The following is a 23323-nucleotide window of genomic DNA, read 5'->3' as shown; positions in this document are numbered from 1 at the left end:
ATTGTTAATTCGTAAATTACCATTCCAACGTTTAGTACGTGAAATTGCACAAGATTTTAAAACCGATTTACGTTTCCAAAGTTCAGCTGTTATGGCATTACAAGAAGCTAGTGAAGCCTATTTAGTAGGTTTATTTGAAGATACCAATTTATGCGCAATTCATGCAAAGCGTGTTACAATTATGCCTAAGGATATACAATTGGCAAGACGTATTCGTGGAGAACGTGCATAAGCGTTTTAAATGACAATTTAAAAAAAAAAAAACAAATAAGAAATATTTTCGGTCCTATATATAGGACCAACATATATTATTAAATAAGAGTATATTATTTTTATTAAAAAATATATATATATATATATATATAAATTATTGAAATAAAATTAAACATTATTAAAATTTTGTTATAATTATAAGCGATTGCTATTTCTAAAAATAAATAAATTTCATAAAATTTATATTATTTTATATTCATTTGAAATATTAAAAAAACTTCTCGCTTTAAAGTAACCATGATATGAGTTATAAATGCAATAAAATTTTATACAAAAAATAATATTTATTTGTTGACGAATAATATAAAAGGTTTACATTTCTAAATAACATATATTTATATATGGTGTGTAAAAAAAAAGAAAAGAAGAAAAATAATTTATATTTTTAATATAAAAAGGCAACCGCACACAGTGTTCCCAAGCGGTCACCCATCCAAGTACTGACTGTGCCCAATGTTGCTTAACTTCGGTGATCGGACGAGAACCGGTGTTTTCAACGTGGTATGGCTGTTGCCAGTAATAAATGAAAATTTTTACAAATATATATTTTTCATAAATATCATTAATATTAAAGTATATTATTAAAATTTTCAATGAAGTAATCAATTTAAATATATACTTATTTATTATACCATATATTTTAAATAAAAATGCAACCGCACACAGTATTCTCAAGTGGCCACCCATCCGTGGTACTGACTGTGGCAAATGTTTCTTAACTATTATTTTATAAAATATTTATACAAAAAATAATTTACTCTTATCAAATATTAATTTGTGGCCTGTATTAAGGCCTATGTTATTTTCATTTTTTAGCAAAAATAATGAAATATTTCAATATATTATTAAAGTAACAGATCATTTCTTTTTTGGTGCTGCTTTTTTAATTTTTGTAGGAGATGATTTGGCAACAGAAGCTTTCTTAGCTTTTGGTGCTTTCGGTTTACGAGCAGGGCTACTTTTGGCAGCGGATTTTGTACTTTTTGCTGGTTTTGCTTTAACTGGTGCTTTTTTTGATGCCGCTGATGATTTTGCAGTAACTTTTTTAGCAGCAGTTGATGATGATGGAGTCGCTTTTTTTGCTTTAGGCTTTTTGGCTGCCAATGATGTAGTTGTGGCTTTCTTTTCTTTTGGTGCCCGTTTACTTTTAGCACTCTTTGCTGAACCTTTTGCTCCACTTTCTTTTTTGGATACTTTTGATTTAGCTGAAGAATTAGATGAAGCGGAAGCAGCCAATTTGAATGAACCAGATGCACCTTTACCTTTAGTTTGTACCAAGGCTCCCTCAGTTACAGCAGCTTTTAAATATTTTTTAATAAATGGTGAAATTTTATCAGAATCCACTTTATAATTTGCAGCTAAATATTTTTTAATTGCTTGTAATGATGAACCACCACGTTCTTTTAAATTTTTTATTGCGTTAACAACCATTTCTGATGTACGTGGATGTGTTGGTTTTGAATGTTGTTTTGTACGTTTAGCACCAGAAGCTGTTGCTTTTTTTGTTGGTGTTGTAGAAGCAGCAGTAACCGCAGTTGCTGCAACAGCTGTAGAATTTTCTTCGGCCATATTTTTTTACTTTATAAAAATAATGTATTTATTATAAATATTTAAATGATAAAATATAATAATTCTATCAAATAAAAAATAAAGGTTTTCAATTATATCATTATTCACAATAATATAAGTCCCTATGTAAGTCAAAGTACCATGTAGAAAACACATAAAAATTAAATAGTATTTCTAATTTACTGTCGTAGTAAACATGATTTATTTTTTCAATTTCTATAATATATAAAATAATAAATTATAAATTTAATAATAATATTTATTTTATAAATTAAAATATATTTAATTTTTTTATTAACAATTATTAATAAACATAGTTTAATATTAATTATTTCAATCATACAAAACAATAATATTTTTAAGGTAAACTTAAAAAGTATATATTTTTATTTTTTATTTAATATCGATTTATTATAAATTATTAGTATATAAATAATTAAAAAATTTAATATATAAATATATATATTATAGTATAAGATTTCATTTTTAGAAAAACTTTTTTTGTCAATAATGAAAACGTATTATTATGAAATGTGTTAATCGAACATTGACAAAATATATTTCATTAGAAAATACTTTTATTTATGCATTAATATCAATAATTAACTATTAAATTAATTTTTTCATAATTATATAAAGAAATTTTATACTGATATAAGTATTTATATATTATAATATTTATTTTAAATATAAAAAAATTTATGACAAAATATATTATTAGAGTATTTGTTGAGATTAATATAAGATTATTTTAAATAAGAATTAATTTATATAATTATTAAAATATTATTAATTTTATGTTATGTAATTTTAATAAAAATAAATAATAATAATAATAAATATACAAATTTTTTAACAATTTAAATTTTATATGATCTAAATAATTTTGTTAAGTACGATATGAGAAATCATTGTAAGCTTCGTTAAGAAACTTTGTAATATAAAATAATAATAATAATATTAAATATATAAATAAATAAAATAAATTTGATATATATTTTTAGTTCATTCTGTGTATAAATCAAAGGATACCGAATAATTGGTAACGGATGCGATATATTATAGTATCGAGTATTAAAACATAATATATAAATTTATCTTGTTATTCAAATTTTTTGTTACTTAACTTATGTATTTAGAAAATTTATAATATTATTTATATAATTGACATAAAATCTTATAAATTGAAATTTTATTAATATGTATCAAAAGAAGAGAGTAACGTATTGATATAATATCAAAGGATACTGATTATTTAAATAACGAATACGTCATATATTGTTTGTGTAACGAAGTTCACTTGGCCATCTAGTTTAAAATAACATTTTCAATAGAAAGTTTATATGCTTTTTTTTTTTTTTTTCTTTAATTATTAAAAAATTAAATTGAAATTTAATTCAATCAAATTTTATAATAATTTTAAAAAAATTTTTCCTTTTAAAAAATATTTTGTGATGTTGTGATAATATGTATTAATACAAGTGCATCCTGATACTTTTATCTCTAGTAAAGGTATGAGTATCATGAACAGTTTTGTTATCTAATGATATTATTTTGATAATATTTTGTGTATATTCTTATAATATTTTGTCTAAATATCATCATAATACAATATTATTTTGATAATATTTTATGAATATTCTTATAATATGTTACCTAAATGTCATCATAATATGATGAATTATTTCCATAATAACATATAAAAAAAGAAAAAAAAAAAAAGAATCATTAATTTATAATTATTTAAATTGATTCTTTAAAAAAATATTATAATATATTATTTATAAAAATAATTTTTACTCTTATTTTAAATAAATTTGTGGCCTTTTATTAAAAGGCCTATGATCGATGTATTATTATTATAAAAATTAATGCAATGTTTTTAATTTATGCTTTCTTTTCAGTTTTCTTTGGTAATAACACTGCTTGAATGTTTGGTAATACACCACCTTGAGCAATTGTTACACCAGATAATAATTTATTTAATTCTTCATCATTACGAATTGCCAATTGTAAATGACGTGGAATGATACGTGTTTTTTTGTTATCACGGGCAGCATTACCAGCTAACTCGAGAACTTCTGCAGCCAAATATTCCATAACAGCAGCCAAATATACTGGGGCACCAGCACCTACTCGTTCAGCATAATTTCCTTTTCGTAATAATCTGTGAATTCTTCCAACAGGAAATTGTAATCCTGCTCGGCTTGATCTTGACTTTGCCTTTCCCTTTACTTTACCACCTTTACCTCGTCCAGACATAGCGAATAAATTTATTTAATTAATATTTTTTTTTGTAAATATAATCACACAGATGTGTACGTTACGGGGATTGTAACATAAATGTTTAAAATGTTATTTGGGTATTTTAATTTATAATATTTATAAAATATAAAACTTTAAAAATAAACCAATCACCTTATAGTATTATTTTTAGCCAATCAGAGAGTAGTATTCATTTTTATTGTTATATCCATCTTCGCGTATATAATACGCTAGTTGTATACACGACACGCTCATACATATACTGACTGGTGTTCTGTAACTATCTGTGTATATTAATTGTTTGTAACAATGCCACCAAAAACAAGTGGAAAAGCAGCAAAAAAAGCTGGCAAAGCTCAAAAAAATATATCAAAGAGTGATAAGAAAAAGAAGAGGAAGCGCAAGGAATCATATGCAATTTACATTTACAAAGTATTAAAACAAGTGCATCCTGATACTGGTATCTCTAGTAAAGCTATGAGTATCATGAACAGTTTTGTTAATGATATTTTTGAACGTATTGCTGCTGAAGCATCACGTTTAGCACATTATAATAAACGTTCAACAATCACAAGTCGGGAAATTCAAACCGCAGTTCGATTATTATTACCTGGTGAATTGGCAAAGCACGCTGTTAGTGAAGGTACTAAAGCTGTTACAAAATATACAAGTTCAAAATAAATAAATCGAAAATATTATTTAATTGATAACATAAAAATACATCAACATATAAAAACGGCTCTCTTTTTAAGAGAGCCATCAAATTTTTTAAATAAGAGTAAATTATTTTTATATATACAAAAAAATAAAATAAACAATTATTAATATCATATTTAATATAAAATTTTATATATTAATAGCTTGAATATATCTATTATTAGTATATCAATATTATTAATTTTAAATATAATAAAGGATATCGCGGAATATATATCGTAAATCAGTGTAATGCAAATGCATTACATTACCTTTATTATTTTCATTTTACATTTACTACTTGTTTATGTACGCTTATAATTATTAGAAAAATATTTTTAATAATTTTAAAAAATAAATGAAATAATAAAAATTTAATAATAAATTATTTATTGAAAGTATAAAAAATGGTATAGCAAAATCTTTATTTTCTTTGATTAAGGCGAAATGTTTTATTAGTTATAAATTCGATAATCTCCTATCGATACTTGTTACTCTTAACTTGTATATATAAAAAATATAATAGTATATTAATTTATAATAAAATTTTTTCAAAAATTCAATAAGTTATTGTAAAATAAAATAGATAATATACAAATTATAATTTATTATTGCAGATATATTACAATAAAAAAAAAAAAATAAATAAAAATATTTGGTAATGTATGTTATAAACAAAATAATTTGTTGTAAACAAATTATATAATATGTTATATTTATTAAGAAATTTATTTACTCTTATATAAATAAAATTAGTGGCTTCCCAAAAAGGAAAGCCTGTTTAAATTTATCGGATGTATTAAATATTCTTTAATAAATTTACTAAATATTTTAAGTAAATTATTATATTTTCTTAACCTCCAAAACCATACAAAGTACGACCTTGTCGTTTTAATGCATATACAACATCCATAGCTGTAACTGTTTTACGTTTTGCGTGTTCAGTATATGTAACAGCATCCCGAATAACATTTTCAAGGAATACTTTAAGTACACCACGTGTTTCTTCATAAATTAAACCAGAGATACGTTTTACTCCACCTCGTCGTGCTAAACGACGAATTGCAGGTTTTGTAATACCTTGGATATTATCACGCAAAACTTTTCTATGACGTTTTGCACCCCCTTTTCCAAGACCCTTTCCACCTTTTCCTCTGCCAGTCATTTTAATAAAAAATTATTTACAATATTTTAACGAACGGATAACACGTGTGTTAACCTCACAAGTATTGTAATGTATGTGAGCGCCGGTACAATTGTGCCTTTTTATATAAAGCATTAAAGATTTTTTAAGCCACGCCTATACAATTTGATTAGTCCATACTCTGATAGCTATCCAATAGGATATGACAACAAAAATTTTGAAATTTCATATAAATATAAATACAACACATTTATTTCGCATTTAAACATTTGACTTTGTAGTATCAAATTGTCGAATATAATTTTTAAAATTGTGTGTTTTTTTGTAAAAACATTATTATTTGAAAATGGCTAGAACCAAGCAAACTGCACGTAAATCAACTGGTGGTAAAGCACCAAGAAAACAATTAGCAACGAAAGCTGCACGTAAAAGTGCACCAGCAACTGGTGGAGTAAAAAAACTACACAGATATCGTCCTGGTACAGTAGCTTTACGAGAAATTCGTCGTTATCAAAAAAGTACTGAATTGTTAATTCGTAAATTACCATTCCAACGTTTAGTACGTGAAATTGCACAAGATTTTAAAACCGATTTACGTTTCCAAAGTTCAGCTGTTATGGCATTACAAGAAGCTAGTGAAGCCTATTTAGTAGGTTTATTTGAAGATACCAATTTATGCGCAATTCATGCAAAGCGTGTTACAATTATGCCTAAGGATATACAATTGGCAAGACGTATTCGTGGAGAACGTGCATAAGCGTTTTAAATGACAATTTAAAAAAAAAAAAACAAATAAGAAATATTTTCGGTCCTATATATAGGACCAACATATATTATTAAATAAGAGTATATTATTTTTATTAAAAAATATATATATATATATATATATAAATTATTGAAATAAAATTAAACATTATTAAAATTTTGTTATAATTATAAGCGATTGCTATTTCTAAAAATAAATAAATTTCATAAAATTTATATTATTTTATATTCATTTGAAATATTAAAAAAACTTCTCGCTTTAAAGTAACCATGATATGAGTTATAAATGCAATAAAATTTTATACAAAAAATAATATTTATTTGTTGACGAATAATATAAAAGGTTTACATTTCTAAATAACATATATTTATATATGGTGTGTAAAAAAAAAGAAAAGAAGAAAAATAATTTATATTTTTAATATAAAAAGGCAACCGCACACAGTGTTCCCAAGCGGTCACCCATCCAAGTACTGACTGTGCCCAATGTTGCTTAACTTCGGTGATCGGACGAGAACCGGTGTTTTCAACGTGGTATGGCTGTTGCCAGTAATAAATGAAAATTTTTACAAATATATATTTTTCATAAATATCATTAATATTAAAGTATATTATTAAAATTTTCAATGAAGTAATCAATTTAAATATATACTTATTTATTATACCATATATTTTAAATAAAAATGCAACCGCACACAGTATTCTCAAGTGGCCACCCATCCGTGGTACTGACTGTGGCAAATGTTTCTTAACTATTATTTTATAAAATATTTATACAAAAAATAATTTACTTTTATCAAATATTAATTTGTGGCCTGTATTAAGGCCTATGTTATTTTCATTTTTTAGCAAAAATAATGAAATATTTCAATATATTATTAAAGTAACAGATCATTTCTTTTTTGGTGCTGCTTTTTTAATTTTTGTAGGAGATGATTTGGCAACAGAAGCTTTCTTAGCTTTTGGTGCTTTCGGTTTACGAGCAGGGCTACTTTTGGCAGCGGATTTTGTACTTTTTGCTGGTTTTGCTTTAACTGGTGCTTTTTTTGATGCCGCTGATGATTTTGCAGTAACTTTTTTAGCAGCAGTTGATGATGATGGAGTCGTTTTTTTTGCTTTAGGCTTTTTGGCTGCCAATGATGTAGTTGTGGCTTTCTTTTCTTTTGGTGCCCGTTTACTTTTAGCACTCTTTGCTGAACCTTTTGCTCCACTTTCTTTTTTGGATACTTTTGATTTAGCTGAAGAATTAGATGAAGCGGAAGCAGCCAATTTGAATGAACCAGATGCACCTTTACCTTTAGTTTGTACCAAGGCTCCCTCAGTTACAGCAGCTTTTAAATATTTTTTAATAAATGGTGAAATTTTATCAGAATCCACTTTATAATTTGCAGCTAAATATTTTTTAATTGCTTGTAATGATGAACCACCACGTTCTTTTAAATTTTTAATTGCGTTAACAACCATTTCTGATGTACGTGGATGTGTTGGTTTTGAATGTTGTTTTGTACGTTTAGCACCAGAAGCTGTTGCTTTTTTTGTTGGTGTTGTAGAAGCAGCAGTAACCGCAGTTGCTGCAACAGCTGTAGAATTTTCTTCGGCCATATTTTTTTACTTTATAAAAATAATGTATTTATTATAAATATTTAAATGATAAAATATAATAATTCTATCAAATAAAAAATAAAGGTTTTCAATTATATCATTATTCACAATAATATAAGTCCCTATGTAAGTCAAAGTACCATGTAGAAAACACATAAAAATTAAATAGTATTTCTAATTTACTGTCGTAGTAAACATGATTTATTTTTTCAATTTCTATAATATATAAAATAATAAATTATAAATTTAATAATAATATTTATTTTATAAATTAAAATATATTTAATTTTTTTATTAACAATTATTAATAAACATAGTTTAATATTAATTATTTCAATCATACAAAACAATAATATTTTTAAGGTAAACTTAAAAAGTATATATTTTTATTTTTTATTTAATATCGATTTATTATAAATTATTAGTATATAAATAATTAAAAAATTTAATATATAAATATATATATTATAGTATAAGATTTCATTTTTAGAAAAACTTTTTTTGTCAATAATGAAAACGTATTATTATGAAATGTGTTAATCGAACATTGACAAAATATATTTCATTAGAAAATACTTTTATTTATGCATTAATATCAATAATTAACTATTAAATTAATTTTTTCATAATTATATAAAGAAATTTTATACTGATATAAGTATTTATATATTATAATATTTATTTTAAATATAAAAAAATTTATGACAAAATATATTATTAGAGTATTTGTTGAGATTAATATAAGATTATTTTAAATAAGAATTAATTTATATAATTATTAAAATATTATTAATTTTATGTTATGTAATTTTAATAAAAATAAATAATAATAATAATAAATATACAAATTTTTTAACAATTTAAATTTTATATGATCTAAATAATTTTGTTAAGTACGATATGAGAAATCATTGTAAGCTTCGTTAAGAAACTTTGTAATATAAAATAATAATAATAATATTAAATATATAAATAAATAAAATAAATTTGATATATATTTTTAGTTCATTCTGTGTATAAATCAAAGGATACCGAATAATTGGTAACGGATGCGATATATTATAGTATCGAGTATTAAAACATAATATATAAATTTATCTTGTTATTCAAATTTTTTGTTACTTAACTTATGTATTTAGAAAATTTATAATATTATTTATATAATTGACATAAAATCTTATAAATTGAAATTTTATTAATATGTATCAAAAGAAGAGAGTAACGTATTGATATAATATCAAAGGATACTGATTATTTAAATAACGAATACGTCATATATTGTTTGTGTAACGAAGTTCACTTGGCCATCTAGTTTAAAATAACATTTTCAATAGAAAGTTTATATGCTTTTTTTTTTTTTTTTCTTTAATTATTAAAAAAATAAATTGAAATTTAATTCAATCAAATTTTATAATAATTTTAAAAAAATTTTTCCTTTTAAAAAATATTTTGTGATATTGTGATAATATGTATTAATACAAGTGCATCCTGATACTTTTATCTCTAGTAAAGGTATGAGTATCATGAACAGTTTTGTTATCTAATGATATTATTTTGATAATATTTTGTGTATATTCTTATAATATTTTGTCTAAATATCATCATAATACAATATTATTTTGATAATATTTTATGAATATTCTTATAATATGTTACCTAAATGTCATCATAATATGATGAATTATTTCCATAATAACATATAAAAAAAGAAAAAAAAAAAAAGAATCATTAATTTATAATTATTTAAATTGATTCTTTAAAAAAATATTATAATATATTATTTATAAAAATAATTTTTACTCTTATTTTAAATAAATTTGTGGCCTTTTATTAAAAGGCCTATGATCGATGTATTATTATTATAAAAATTAATGCAATGTTTTTAATTTATGCTTTCTTTTCAGTTTTCTTTGGTAATAACACTGCTTGAATGTTTGGTAATACACCACCTTGAGCAATTGTTACACCAGATAATAATTTATTTAATTCTTCATCATTACGAATTGCCAATTGTAAATGACGTGGAATGATACGTGTTTTTTTGTTATCACGGGCAGCATTACCAGCTAACTCGAGAACTTCTGCAGCCAAATATTCCATAACAGCAGCCAAATATACTGGGGCACCAGCACCTACTCGTTCAGCATAATTTCCTTTTCGTAATAATCTGTGAATTCTTCCAACAGGAAATTGTAATCCTGCTCGGCTTGATCTTGACTTTGCCTTTCCCTTTACTTTACCACCTTTACCTCGTCCAGACATAGCGAATAAATTTATTTAATTAATATTTTTTTTTGTAAATATAATCACACAGATGTGTACGTTACGGGGATTGTAACATAAATGTTTAAAATGTTATTTGGGTATTTTAATTTATAATATTTATAAAATATAAAACTTTAAAAATAAACCAATCACCTTATAGTATTATTTTTAGCCAATCAGAGAGTAGTATTCATTTTTATTGTTATATCCATCTTCGCGTATATAATACGCTAGTTGTATACACGACACGCTCATACATATACTGACTGGTGTTCTGTAACTATCTGTGTATATTAATTGTTTGTAACAATGCCACCAAAAACAAGTGGAAAAGCAGCAAAAAAAGCTGGCAAAGCTCAAAAAAATATATCAAAGAGTGATAAGAAAAAGAAGAGGAAGCGCAAGGAATCATATGCAATTTACATTTACAAAGTATTAAAACAAGTGCATCCTGATACTGGTATCTCTAGTAATGCTATGAGTATCATGAACAGTTTTGTTAATGATATTTTTGAACGTATTGCTGCTGAAGCATCACGTTTAGCACATTATAATAAACGTTCAACAATCACAAGTCGGGAAATTCAAACCGCAGTTCGATTATTATTACCTGGTGAATTGGCAAAGCACGCTGTTAGTGAAGGTACTAAAGCTGTTACAAAATATACAAGTTCAAAATAAATAAATCGAAAATATTATTTAATTGATAACATAAAAATACATCAACATATAAAAACGGCTCTCTTTTTAAGAGAGCCATCAAATTTTTTAAATAAGAGTAAATTATTTTTATATATACAAAAAAATAAAATAAACAATTATTAGTATCATATTTAATATAAAATTTTATATATTAATAGCTTGAATATATCTATTATTAGTATATCAATATTATTAATTTTAAATATAATAAAGGATATCGCGGAATATATATCGTAAATCAGTGTAATGCAAATGCATTACATTACCTTTATTATTTTCATTTTACATTTACTACTTGTTTATGTACGCTTATAATTATTAGAAAAATATTTTTAATAATTTTAAAAAATAAATGAAATAATAAAAATTTAATAATAAATTATTTATTGAAAGTATAAAAAATGGTATAGCAAAATCTTTATTTTCTTTGATTAAGGCGAAATGTTTTATTAGTTATAAATTCGATAATCTCCTATCGATACTTGTTACTCTTAACTTGTATATATAAAAAATATAATAGTATATTAATTTATAATAAAATTTTTTCAAAAATTCAATAAGTTATTGTAAAATAAAATAGATAATATACAAATTATAATTTATTATTGCAGATATATTACAATAAAAAAAAAAAAATAAATAAAAATATTTGGTAATGTATGTTATAGACAAAATAATTTGTTGTAAACAAATTATATAATATGTTATATTTATTAACAAATTTATTTACTCTTATATAAATAAAATTAGTGGCTTCCCAAAAAGGAAAGCCTGTTTAAATTTATCGGATGTATTAAATATTCTTTAATAAATTTACTAAATATTTTAAGTAAATTATTATATTTTCTTAACCTCCAAAACCATACAAAGTACGACCTTGTCGTTTTAATGCATATACAACATCCATAGCTGTAACTGTTTTACGTTTTGCGTGTTCAGTATATGTAACAGCATCCCGAATAACATTTTCAAGGAATACTTTAAGTACACCACGTGTTTCTTCATAAATTAAACCAGAGATACGTTTTACTCCACCTCGTCGTGCTAACCGACGAATTGCAGGTTTTGTAATACCTTGGATATTATCACGCAAAACTTTTCTATGACGTTTTGCACCCCCTTTTCCAAGACCCTTTCCACCTTTTCCTCTGCCAGTCATTTTAATAAAAAATTATTTACAATATTTTAACGAACGGATAACACGTGTGTTAACCTCACAAGTATTGTAATGTATGTGAGCGCCGGTACAATTGTGCCTTTTTATATAAAGCATTAAAGATTTTTTAAGCCACGCCTATACAATTTGATTAGTCCATACTCTGATAGCTATCCAATAGGATATGACAACAAAAATTTTGAAATTTCATATAAATATAAATACAACACATTTATTTCGCATTTAAACATTTGACTTTGTAGTATCAAATTGTCGAATATAATTTTTAAAATTGTGTGTTTTTTTGTAAAAACATTATTATTTGAAAATGGCTAGAACCAAGCAAACTGCACGTAAATCAACTGGTGGTAAAGCACCAAGAAAACAATTAGCAACGAAAGCTGCACGTAAAAGTGCACCAGCAACTGGTGGAGTAAAAAAACCACACAGATATCGTCCTGGTACAGTAGCTTTACGAGAAATTCGTCGTTATCAAAAAAGTACTGAATTGTTAATTCGTAAATTACCATTCCAACGTTTAGTACGTGAAATTGCACAAGATTTTAAAACCGATTTACGTTTCCAAAGTTCAGCTGTTATGGCATTACAAGAAGCTAGTGAAGCCTATTTAGTAGGTTTATTTGAAGATACCAATTTATGCGCAATTCATGCAAAGCGTGTTACAATTATGCCTAAGGATATACAATTGGCAAGACGTATTCGTGGAGAACGTGCATAAGCGTTTTAAATGACAATTTAAAAAAAAAAAAAACAAATAAGAAATATTTTCGGTCCTATATATAGGACCAACATATATTATTAAATAAGAGTATATTATTTTTATTAAAAAATATATATATATATATATATATAAATTATTGAAATAAAATTAAACATTATTAAAATTTTGTTATAATTATAAGCGATTGCTATTTCTAAAAATAAATAAATTTCATAAAATTTATATTATTTTATATTCATTTGAAATATTAAAAAAACTTCTCGCTTTAAAGTAACCATGATATGAGTTATAAATGCAATAAAATTTTATACAAAAAATAATATTTATTTGTTGACGAATAATATAAAAGGTTTACATTTCTAAATAACATATATTTATATATGGTGTGTAAAAAAAAAGAAAAGAAGAAAAATAATTTATATTTTTAATATAAAAAGGCAACCGCACACAGTGTTCCCAAGCGGTCACCCATCCAAGTACTGACTGTGCCCAATGTTGCTTAACTTCGGTGATCGGACGAGAACCGGTGTTTTCAACGTGGTATGGCTGTTGCCAGTAATAAATGAAAATTTTTACAAATATATATTTTTCATAAATATCATTAATATTAAAGTATATTATTAAAATTTTCAATGAAGTAATCAATTTAAATATATACTTATTTATTATACCATATATTTTAAATAAAAATGCAACCGCACACAGTATTCTCAAGTGGCCACCCATCCGTGGTACTGACTGTGGCAAATGTTTCTTAACTATTATTTTATAAAATATTTATACAAAAAATAATTTACTCTTATCAAATATTAATTTGTGGCCTGTATTAAGGCCTATGTTATTTTCATTTTTTAGCAAAAATAATGAAATATTTCAATATATTATTAAAGTAACAGATCATTTCTTTTTTGGTGCTGCTTTTTTAATTTTTGTAGGAGATGATTTGGCAACAGAAGCTTTCTTAGCTTTTGGTGCTTTCGGTTTACGAGCAGGGCTACTTTTGGCAGCGGATTTTGTACTTTTTGCTGGTTTTGCTTTAACTGGTGCTTTTTTTGATGCCGCTGATGATTTTGCAGTAACTTTTTTAGCAGCAGTTGATGATGATGGAGTCGCTTTTTTTGCTTTAGGCTTTTTGGCTGCCAATGATGTAGTTGTGGCTTTCTTTTCTTTTGGTGCCCGTTTACTTTTAGCACTCTTTGCTGAACCTTTTGCTCCACTTTCTTTTTTGGATACTTTTGATTTAGCTGAAGAATTAGATGAAGCGGAAGCAGCCAATTTGAATGAACCAGATGCACCTTTACCTTTAGTTTGTACCAAGGCTCCCTCAGTTACAGCAGCTTTTAAATATTTTTTAATAAATGGTGAAATTTTATCAGAATCCACTTTATAATTTGCAGCTAAATATTTTTTAATTGCTTGTAATGATGAACCACCACGTTCTTTTAAATTTTTAATTGCGTTAACAACCATTTCTGATGTACGTGGATGTGTTGGTTTTGAATGTTGTTTTGTACGTTTAGCACCAGAAGCTGTTGCTTTTTTTGTTGGTGTTGTAGAAGCAGCAGTAACCGCAGTTGCTGCAACAGCTGTAGAATTTTCTTCGGCCATATTTTTTTACTTTATAAAAATAATGTATTTATTATAAATATTTAAATGATAAAATATAATAATTCTATCAAATAAAAAATAAAGGTTTTCAATTATATCATTATTCACAATAATATAAGTCCCTATGTAAGTCAAAGTACCATGTAGAAAACACATAAAAATTAAATAGTATTTCTAATTTACTGTCGTAGTAAACATGATTTATTTTTTCAATTTCTATAATATATAAAATAATAAATTATAAATTTAATAATAATATTTATTTTATAAATTAAAATATATTTAATTTTTTTATTAACAATTATTAATAAACATAGTTTAATATTAATTATTTCAATCATACAAAACAATAATATTTTTAAGGTAAACTTAAAAAGTATATATTTTTATTTTTTATTTAATATCGATTTATTATAAATTATTAGTATATAAATAATTAAAAAATTTAATATATAAATATATATATTATAGTATAAGATTTCATTTTTAGAAAAACTTTTTTTGTCAATAATGAAAACGTATTATTATGAAATGTGTTAATCGAACATTGACAAAATATATTTCATTAGAAAATACTTTTATTTATGCATTAATATCAATAATTAACTATTAAATTAATTTTTTCATAATTATATAAAGAAATTTTATACTGATATAAGTATTTATATATTATAATATTTATTTTAAATATAAAAAAATTTATGACAAAATATATTATTAGAGTATTTGTTGAGATTAATATAAGATTATTTTAAATAAGAATTAATTTATATAATTATTAAAATATTATTAATTTTATGTTATGTAATTTTAATAAAAATAAATAATAATAATAATAAATATACAAATTTTTTAACAATTTAAATTTTATATGATCTAAATAATTTTGTTAAGTACGATATGAGAAATCATTGTAAGCTTCGTTAAGAAACTTTGTAATATAAAATAATAATAATAATATTAAATATATAAATAAATAAAATAAATTTGATATATATTTTTAGTTCATTCTGTGTATAAATCAAAGGATACCGAATAATTGGTAACGGATGCGATATATTATAGTATCGAGTATTAAAACATAATATATAAATTTATCTTGTTATTCAAATTTTTTGTTACTTAACTTATGTATTTAGAAAATTTATAATATTATTTATATAATTGACATAAAATCTTATAAATTGAAATTTTATTAATATGTATCAAAAGAAGAGAGTAACGTATTGATATAATATCAAAGGATACTGATTATTTAAATAACGAATACGTCATATATTGTTTGTGTAACGAAGTTCACTTGGCCATCTAGTTTAAAATAACATTTTCAATAGAAAGTTTATATGCTTTTTTTTTTTTTTTTCTTTAATTATTAAAAAAATAAATTGAAATTTAATTCAATCAAATTTTATAATAATTTTAAAAAAATTTTTCCTTTTAAAAAATATTTTGTGATGTTGTGATAATATGTATTAATACAAGTGCATCCTGATACTTTTATCTCTAGTAAAGGTATGAGTATCATGAACAGTTTTGTTATCTAATGATATTATTTTGATAATATTTTGTGTATATTCTTATAATATTTTGTCTAAATATCATCATAATACAATATTATTTTGATAATATTTTATGAATATTCTTATAATATGTTACCTAAATGTCATCATAATATGATGAATTATTTCCATAATAACATATAAAAAAAGAAAAAAAAAAAAAGAATCATTAATTTATAATTATTTAAATTGATTCTTTAAAAAAATATTATAATATATTATTTATAAAAATAATTTTTACTCTTATTTTAAATAAATTTGTGGCCTTTTATTAAAAGGCCTATGATCGATGTATTATTATTATAAAAATTAATGCAATGTTTTTAATTTATGCTTTCTTTTCAGTTTTCTTTGGTAATAACACTGCTTGAATGTTTGGTAATACACCACCTTGAGCAATTGTTACACCAGATAATAATTTATTTAATTCTTCATCATTACGAATTGCCAATTGTAAATGACGTGGAATGATACGTGTTTTTTTGTTATCACGGGCAGCATTACCAGCTAACTCGAGAACTTCTGCAGCCAAATATTCCATAACAGCAGCCAAATATACTGGGGCACCAGCACCTACTCGTTCAGCATAATTTCCTTTTCGTAATAATCTGTGAATTCTTCCAACAGGAAATTGTAATCCTGCTCGGCTTGATCTTGACTTTGCCTTTCCCTTTACTTTACCACCTTTACCTCGTCCAGACATAGCGAATAAATTTATTTAATTAATATTTTTTTTTGTAAATATAATCACACAGATGTGTACGTTACGGGGATTGTAACATAAATGTTTAAAATGTTATTTGGGTATTTTAATTTATAATATTTATAAAATATAAAACTTTAAAAATAAACCAATCACCTTATAGTATTATTTTCAGCCAATCAGAGAGTAGTATTCATTTTTATTGTTATATCCATCTTCGCGTATATAATACGCTAGTTGTATACACGACACGCTCATACATATACTGACTGGTGTTCTGTAACTATCTGTGTATATTAATTGTTTGTAACAATGCCACCAAAAACAAGTGGAAAAGCAGCAAAAAAAGCTGGCAAAGCTCAAAAAAATATATCAAAGAGTGATAAGAAAAAGAAGAGGAAGCGCAAGGAATCATATGCAATTTACATTTACAAAGTATTAAAACAAGTGCATCCTGATACTGGTATCTCTAGTAAAGCTATGAGTATCATGAACAGTTTTGTTAATGATATTTTTGAACGTATTGCTGCTGAAGCATCACGTTTAGCACATTATAATAAACGTTCAACAATCACAAGTCGGGAAATTCAAACCGCAGTTCGATTATTATTACCTGGTGAATTGGCAAAGCACGCTGTTAGTGAAGGTACTAAAGCTGTTACAAAATATACAAGTTCAAAATAAATAAATCGAAAATATTATTTAATTGATAACATAAAAATACATCAACATATAAAAACGGCTCTCTTTTTAAGAGAGCCATCAAATTTTTTAAATAAGAGTAAATTATTATATACAAAAAATATATATACAAAAAAATAAAATAAACAATTATTAATATCATATTTAATATAAAATTTTATATATTAATAGCTTGAATATATCTATTATTAGTATATCAATATTATTAATTTTAAATATAATAAAGGATATCGCGGAATATATATCGTAAATCAGTGTAATGCAAATGCATTACATTACCTTTATTATTTTCATTTTACATTTACTACTTGTTTATGTACGCTTATAATTATTAGAAAAATATTTTTAATAATTTTAAAAAATAAATGAAATAATAAAAATTTAATAATAAATTATTTATTGAAAGTATAAAAAATGGTATAGCAAAATCTTTATTTTCTTTGATTAAGGCGAAATGTTTTATTAGTTATAAATTCGATAATCTCCTATCGATACTTGTTACTCTTAACTTGTATATATAAAAAATATAATAGTATATTAATTTATAATAAAATTTTTTCAAAAATTCAATAAGTTATTGTAAAATAAAATAGATAATATACAAATTATAATTTATTATTGCAGATATATTACAATAAAAAAAAAAAAAATAAATAAAAATATTTGGTAATGTATGTTATAAACAAAATAATTTGTTGTAAACAAATTATATAATATGTTATATTTATTAACAAATTTATTTACTCTTATATAAATAAAATTAGTGGCTTCCCAAAAAGGAAAGCCTGTTTAAATTTATCGGATGTATTAAATATTCTTTAATAAATTTACTAAATATTTTAAGTAAATTATTATATTTTCTTAACCTCCAAAACCATACAAAGTACGACCTTGTCGTTTTAATGCATATACAACATCCATAGCTGTAACTGTTTTACGTTTTGCGTGTTCAGTATATGTAACAGCATCCCGAATAACATTTTCAAGGAATACTTTAAGTACACCACGTGTTTCTTCATAAATTAAACCAGAGATACGTTTTACTCCACCTCGTCGTGCTAAACGACGAATTGCAGGTTTTGTAATACCTTGGATATTATCACGCAAAACTTTTCTATGACGTTTTGCACCCCCTTTTCCAAGACCCTTTCCACCTTTTCCTCTGCCAGTCATTTTAATAAAAAATTATTTACAATATTTTAACGAACGGATAACACGTGTGTTAACCTCACAAGTATTGTAATGTATGTGAGCGCCGGTACAATTGTGCCTTTTTATATAAAGCATTAAAGATTTTTTAAGCCACGCCTATACAATTTGATTAGTCCATACTCTGATAGCTATCCAATAGGATATGACAACAAAAATTTTGAAATTTCATATAAATATAAATACAACACATTTATTTCGCATTTAAACATTTGACTTTGTAGTATCAAATTGTCGAATATAATTTTTAAAATTGTGTGTTTTTTTGTAAAAACATTATTATTTGAAAATGGCTAGAACCAAGCAAACTGCACGTAAATCAACTGGTGGTAAAGCACCAAGAAAACAATTAGCAACGAAAGCTGCACGTAAAAGTGCACCAGCAACTGGTGGAGTAAAAAAACCACACAGATATCGTCCTGGTACAGTAGCTTTACGAGAAATTCGTCGTTATCAAAAAAGTACTGAATTGTTAATTCGTAAATTACCATTCCAACGTTTAGTACGTGAAATTGCACAAGATTTTAAAACCGATTTACGTTTCCAAAGTTCAGCTGTTATGGCATTACAAGAAGCTAGTGAAGCCTATTTAGTAGGTTTATTTGAAGATACCAATTTATGCGCAATTCATGCAAAGCGTGTTACAATTATGCCTAAGGATATACAATTGGCAAGACGTATTCGTGGAGAACGTGCATAAGCGTTTTAAATGACAATTTAAAAAAAAAAAAACAAATAAGAAATATTTTCGGTCCTATATATAGGACCAACATATATTATTAAATAAGAGTATATTATTTTTATTAAAAAATATATATATATATATATATATAAATTATTGAAATAAAATTAAACATTATTAAAATTTTGTTATAATTATAAGCGATTGCTATTTCTAAAAATAAATAAATTTCATAAAATTTATATTATTTTATATTCATTTGAAATATTAAAAAAACTTCTCGCTTTAAAGTAACCATGATATGAGTTATAAATGCAATAAAATTTTATACAAAAAATAATATTTATTTGTTGACGAATAATATAAAAGGTTTACATTTCTAAATAACATATATTTATATATGGTGTGTAAAAAAAAAGAAAAGAAGAAAAATAATTTATATTTTTAATATAAAAAGGCAACCGCACACAGTGTTCCCAAGCGGTCACCCATCCAAGTACTGACTGTGCCCAATGTTGCTTAACTTCGGTGATCGGACGAGAACCGGTGTTTTCAACGTGGTATGGCTGTTGCCAGTAATAAATGAAAATTTTTACAAATATATATTTTTCATAAATATCATTAATATTAAAGTATATTATTAAAATTTTCAATGAAGTAATCAATTTAAATATATACTTATTTATTATACCATATATTTTAAATAAAAATGCAACCGCACACAGTATTCTCAAGTGGCCACCCATCCGTGGTACTGACTGTGGCAAATGTTTCTTAACTATTATTTTATAAAATATTTATACAAAAAATAATTTACTCTTATCAAATATTAATTTGTGGCCTGTATTAAGGCCTATGTTATTTTCATTTTTTAGCAAAAATAATGAAATATTTCAATATATTATTAAAGTAACAGATCATTTCTTTTTTGGTGCTGCTTTTTTAATTTTTGTAGGAGATGATTTGGCAACAGAAGCTTTCTTAGCTTTTGGTGCTTTCGGTTTACGAGCAGGGCTACTTTTGGCAGCGGATTTTGTACTTTTTGCTGGTTTTGCTTTAACTGGTGCTTTTTTTGATGCCGCTGATGATTTTGCAGTAACTTTTTTAGCAGCAGTTGATGATGATGGAGTCGCTTTTTTTGCTTTAGGCTTTTTGGCTGCCAATGATGTAGTTGTGGCTTTCTTTTCTTTTGGTGCCCGTTTACTTTTAGCACTCTTTGCTGAACCTTTTGCTCCACTTTCTTTTTTGGATACTTTTGATTTAGCTGAAGAATTAGATGAAGCGGAAGCAGCCAATTTGAATGAACCAGATGCACCTTTACCTTTAGTTTATACCAAGGCTCCCTCAGTTACAGCAGCTTTTAAATATTTTTTAATAAATGGTGAAATTTTATCAGAATCCACTTTATAATTTGCAGCTAAATATTTTTTAATTGCTTGTAATGATGAACCACCACGTTCTTTTACATTTTTAATTGCGTTAACAACCATTTCTGATGTACGTGGATGTGTTGGTTTTGAATGTTGTTTTGTACGTTTAGCACCAGAAGCTGTTGCTTTTTTTGTTGGTGTTGTAGAAGCAGCAGTAACCGCAGTTGCTGCAACAGCTGTAGAATTTTCTTCGGCCATATTTTTTTACTTTATAAAAATAATGTATTTATTATAAATATTTAAATGATAAAATATAATAATTCTATCAAATAAAAAATAAAGGTTTTCAATTATATCATTATTCACAATAATATAAGTCCCTATGTAAGTCAAAGTACCATGTAGAAAACACATAAAAATTAAATAGTATTTCTAATTTACTGTCGTAGTAAACATGATTTATTTTTTCAATTTCTATAATATATAAAATAATAAATTATAAATTTAATAATAATATTTATTTTATAAATTAAAATATATTTAATTTTTTTATTAACAATTATTAATAAACATAGTTTAATATTAATTATTTCAATCATACAAAACAATAATATTTTTAAGGTAAACTTAAAAAGTATATATTTTTATTTTTTATTTAATATCGATTTATTATAAATTATTAGTATATAAATAATTAAAAAATTTAATATATAAATATATATATTATAGTATAAGATTTCATTTTTAGAAAAACTTTTTTTGTCAATAATGAAAACGTATTATTATGAAATGTGTTAATCGAACATTGACAAAATATATTTCATTAGAAAATACTTTTATTTATGCATTAATATCAATAATTAACTATTAAATTAATTTTTTCATAATTATATAAAGAAATTTTATACTGATATAAGTATTTATATATTATAATATTTATTTTAAATATAAAAAAATTTATGACAAAATATATTATTAGAGTATTTGTTGAGATTAATATAAGATTATTTTAAATAAGAATTAATTTATATAATTATTAAAATATTATTAATTTTATGTTATGTAATTTTAATAAAAATAAATAATAATAATAATAAATATACAAATTTTTTAACAATTTAAATTTTATATGATCTAAATAATTTTGTTAAGTACGATATGAGAAATCATTGTAAGCTTCGTTAAGAAACTTTGTAATATAAAATAATAATAATAATATTAAATATATAAATAAATAAAATAAATTTGATATATATTTTTAGTTCATTCTGTGTATAAATCAAAGGATACCGAATAATTGGTAACGGATGCGATATATTATAGTATCGAGTATTAAAACATAATATATAAATTTATCTTGTTATTCAAATTTTTTGTTACTTAACTTATGTATTTAGAAAATTTATAATATTATTTATATAATTGACATAAAATCTTATAAATTGAAATTTTATTAATATGTATCAAAAGAAGAGAGTAACGTATTGATATAATATCAAAGGATACTGATTATTTAAATAACGAATACGTCATATATTGTTTGTGTAACGAAGTTCACTTGGCCATCTAGTTTAAAATAACATTTTCAATAGAAAGTTTATATGCTTTTTTTTTTTTTTTTCTTTAATTATTAAAAAAATAAATTGAAATTTAATTCAATCAAATTTTATAATAATTTTAAAAAAATTTTTCCTTTTAAAAAATATTTTGTGATGTTGTGATAATATGTATTAATACAAGTGCATCCTGATACTTTTATCTCTAGTAAAGGTATGAGTATCATGAACAGTTTTGTTATCTAATGATATTATTTTGATAATATTTTGTGTATATTCTTATAATATTTTGTCTAAATATCATCATAATACAATATTATTTTGATAATATTTTATGAATATTCTTATAATATGTTACCTAAATGTCATCATAATATGATGAATTATTTCCATAATAACATATAAAAAAAGAAAAAAAAAAAAAGAATCATTAATTTATAATTATTTAAATTGATTCTTTAAAAAAATATTATAATATATTATTTATAAAAATAATTTTTACTCTTATTTTAAATAAATTTGTGGCCTTTTATTAAAAGGCCTATGATCGATGTATTATTATTATAAAAATTAATGCAATGTTTTTAATTTATGCTTTCTTTTCAGTTTTCTTTGGTAATAACACTGCTTGAATGTTTGGTAATACACCACCTTGAGCAATTGTTACACCAGATAATAATTTATTTAATTCTTCATCATTACGAATTGCCAATTGTAAATGACGTGGAATGATACGTGTTTTTTTGTTATCACGG

The 23323-nt window shown here is 23.7% G+C and overlaps 4 non-coding genes across 4 annotated transcripts; all 4 read right to left on the bottom strand.

The window, feature by feature from the left end:
* Positions 1-669: 669 nt before the first annotated feature.
* LOC123303524 lies at positions 670-788 on the bottom strand. The gene has a single exon (XR_006535640.1). It is a non-coding gene; the product is annotated as a 5S ribosomal RNA (ribosomal RNA).
* A 6353-nt stretch (positions 789-7141) lies between these two features.
* Positions 7142-7260, bottom strand: LOC123303523. The gene has a single exon (XR_006535639.1). It is a non-coding gene; the product is annotated as a 5S ribosomal RNA (ribosomal RNA).
* A 6354-nt stretch (positions 7261-13614) lies between these two features.
* On the bottom strand, positions 13615-13733 carry LOC123303522. The gene has a single exon (XR_006535638.1). It is a non-coding gene; the product is annotated as a 5S ribosomal RNA (ribosomal RNA).
* Positions 13734-20097: 6364 nt separating this feature from the next.
* LOC123303521 lies at positions 20098-20216 on the bottom strand. The gene has a single exon (XR_006535637.1). It is a non-coding gene; the product is annotated as a 5S ribosomal RNA (ribosomal RNA).
* Between the last annotated feature and the right edge of the window lie 3107 nt (positions 20217-23323).

The sequence above is a fragment of the Chrysoperla carnea genome (genome assembly GCF_905475395.1).
Source record: "Chrysoperla carnea chromosome X unlocalized genomic scaffold, inChrCarn1.1 SUPER_X_unloc_1, whole genome shotgun sequence".
NCBI lineage: Eukaryota > Metazoa > Arthropoda > Insecta > Neuroptera > Chrysopidae > Chrysoperla > Chrysoperla carnea.
The sequence above is the reverse complement of the archived record's forward strand: the minus strand, read 5'-3'. Positions and strand labels throughout refer to the sequence as shown.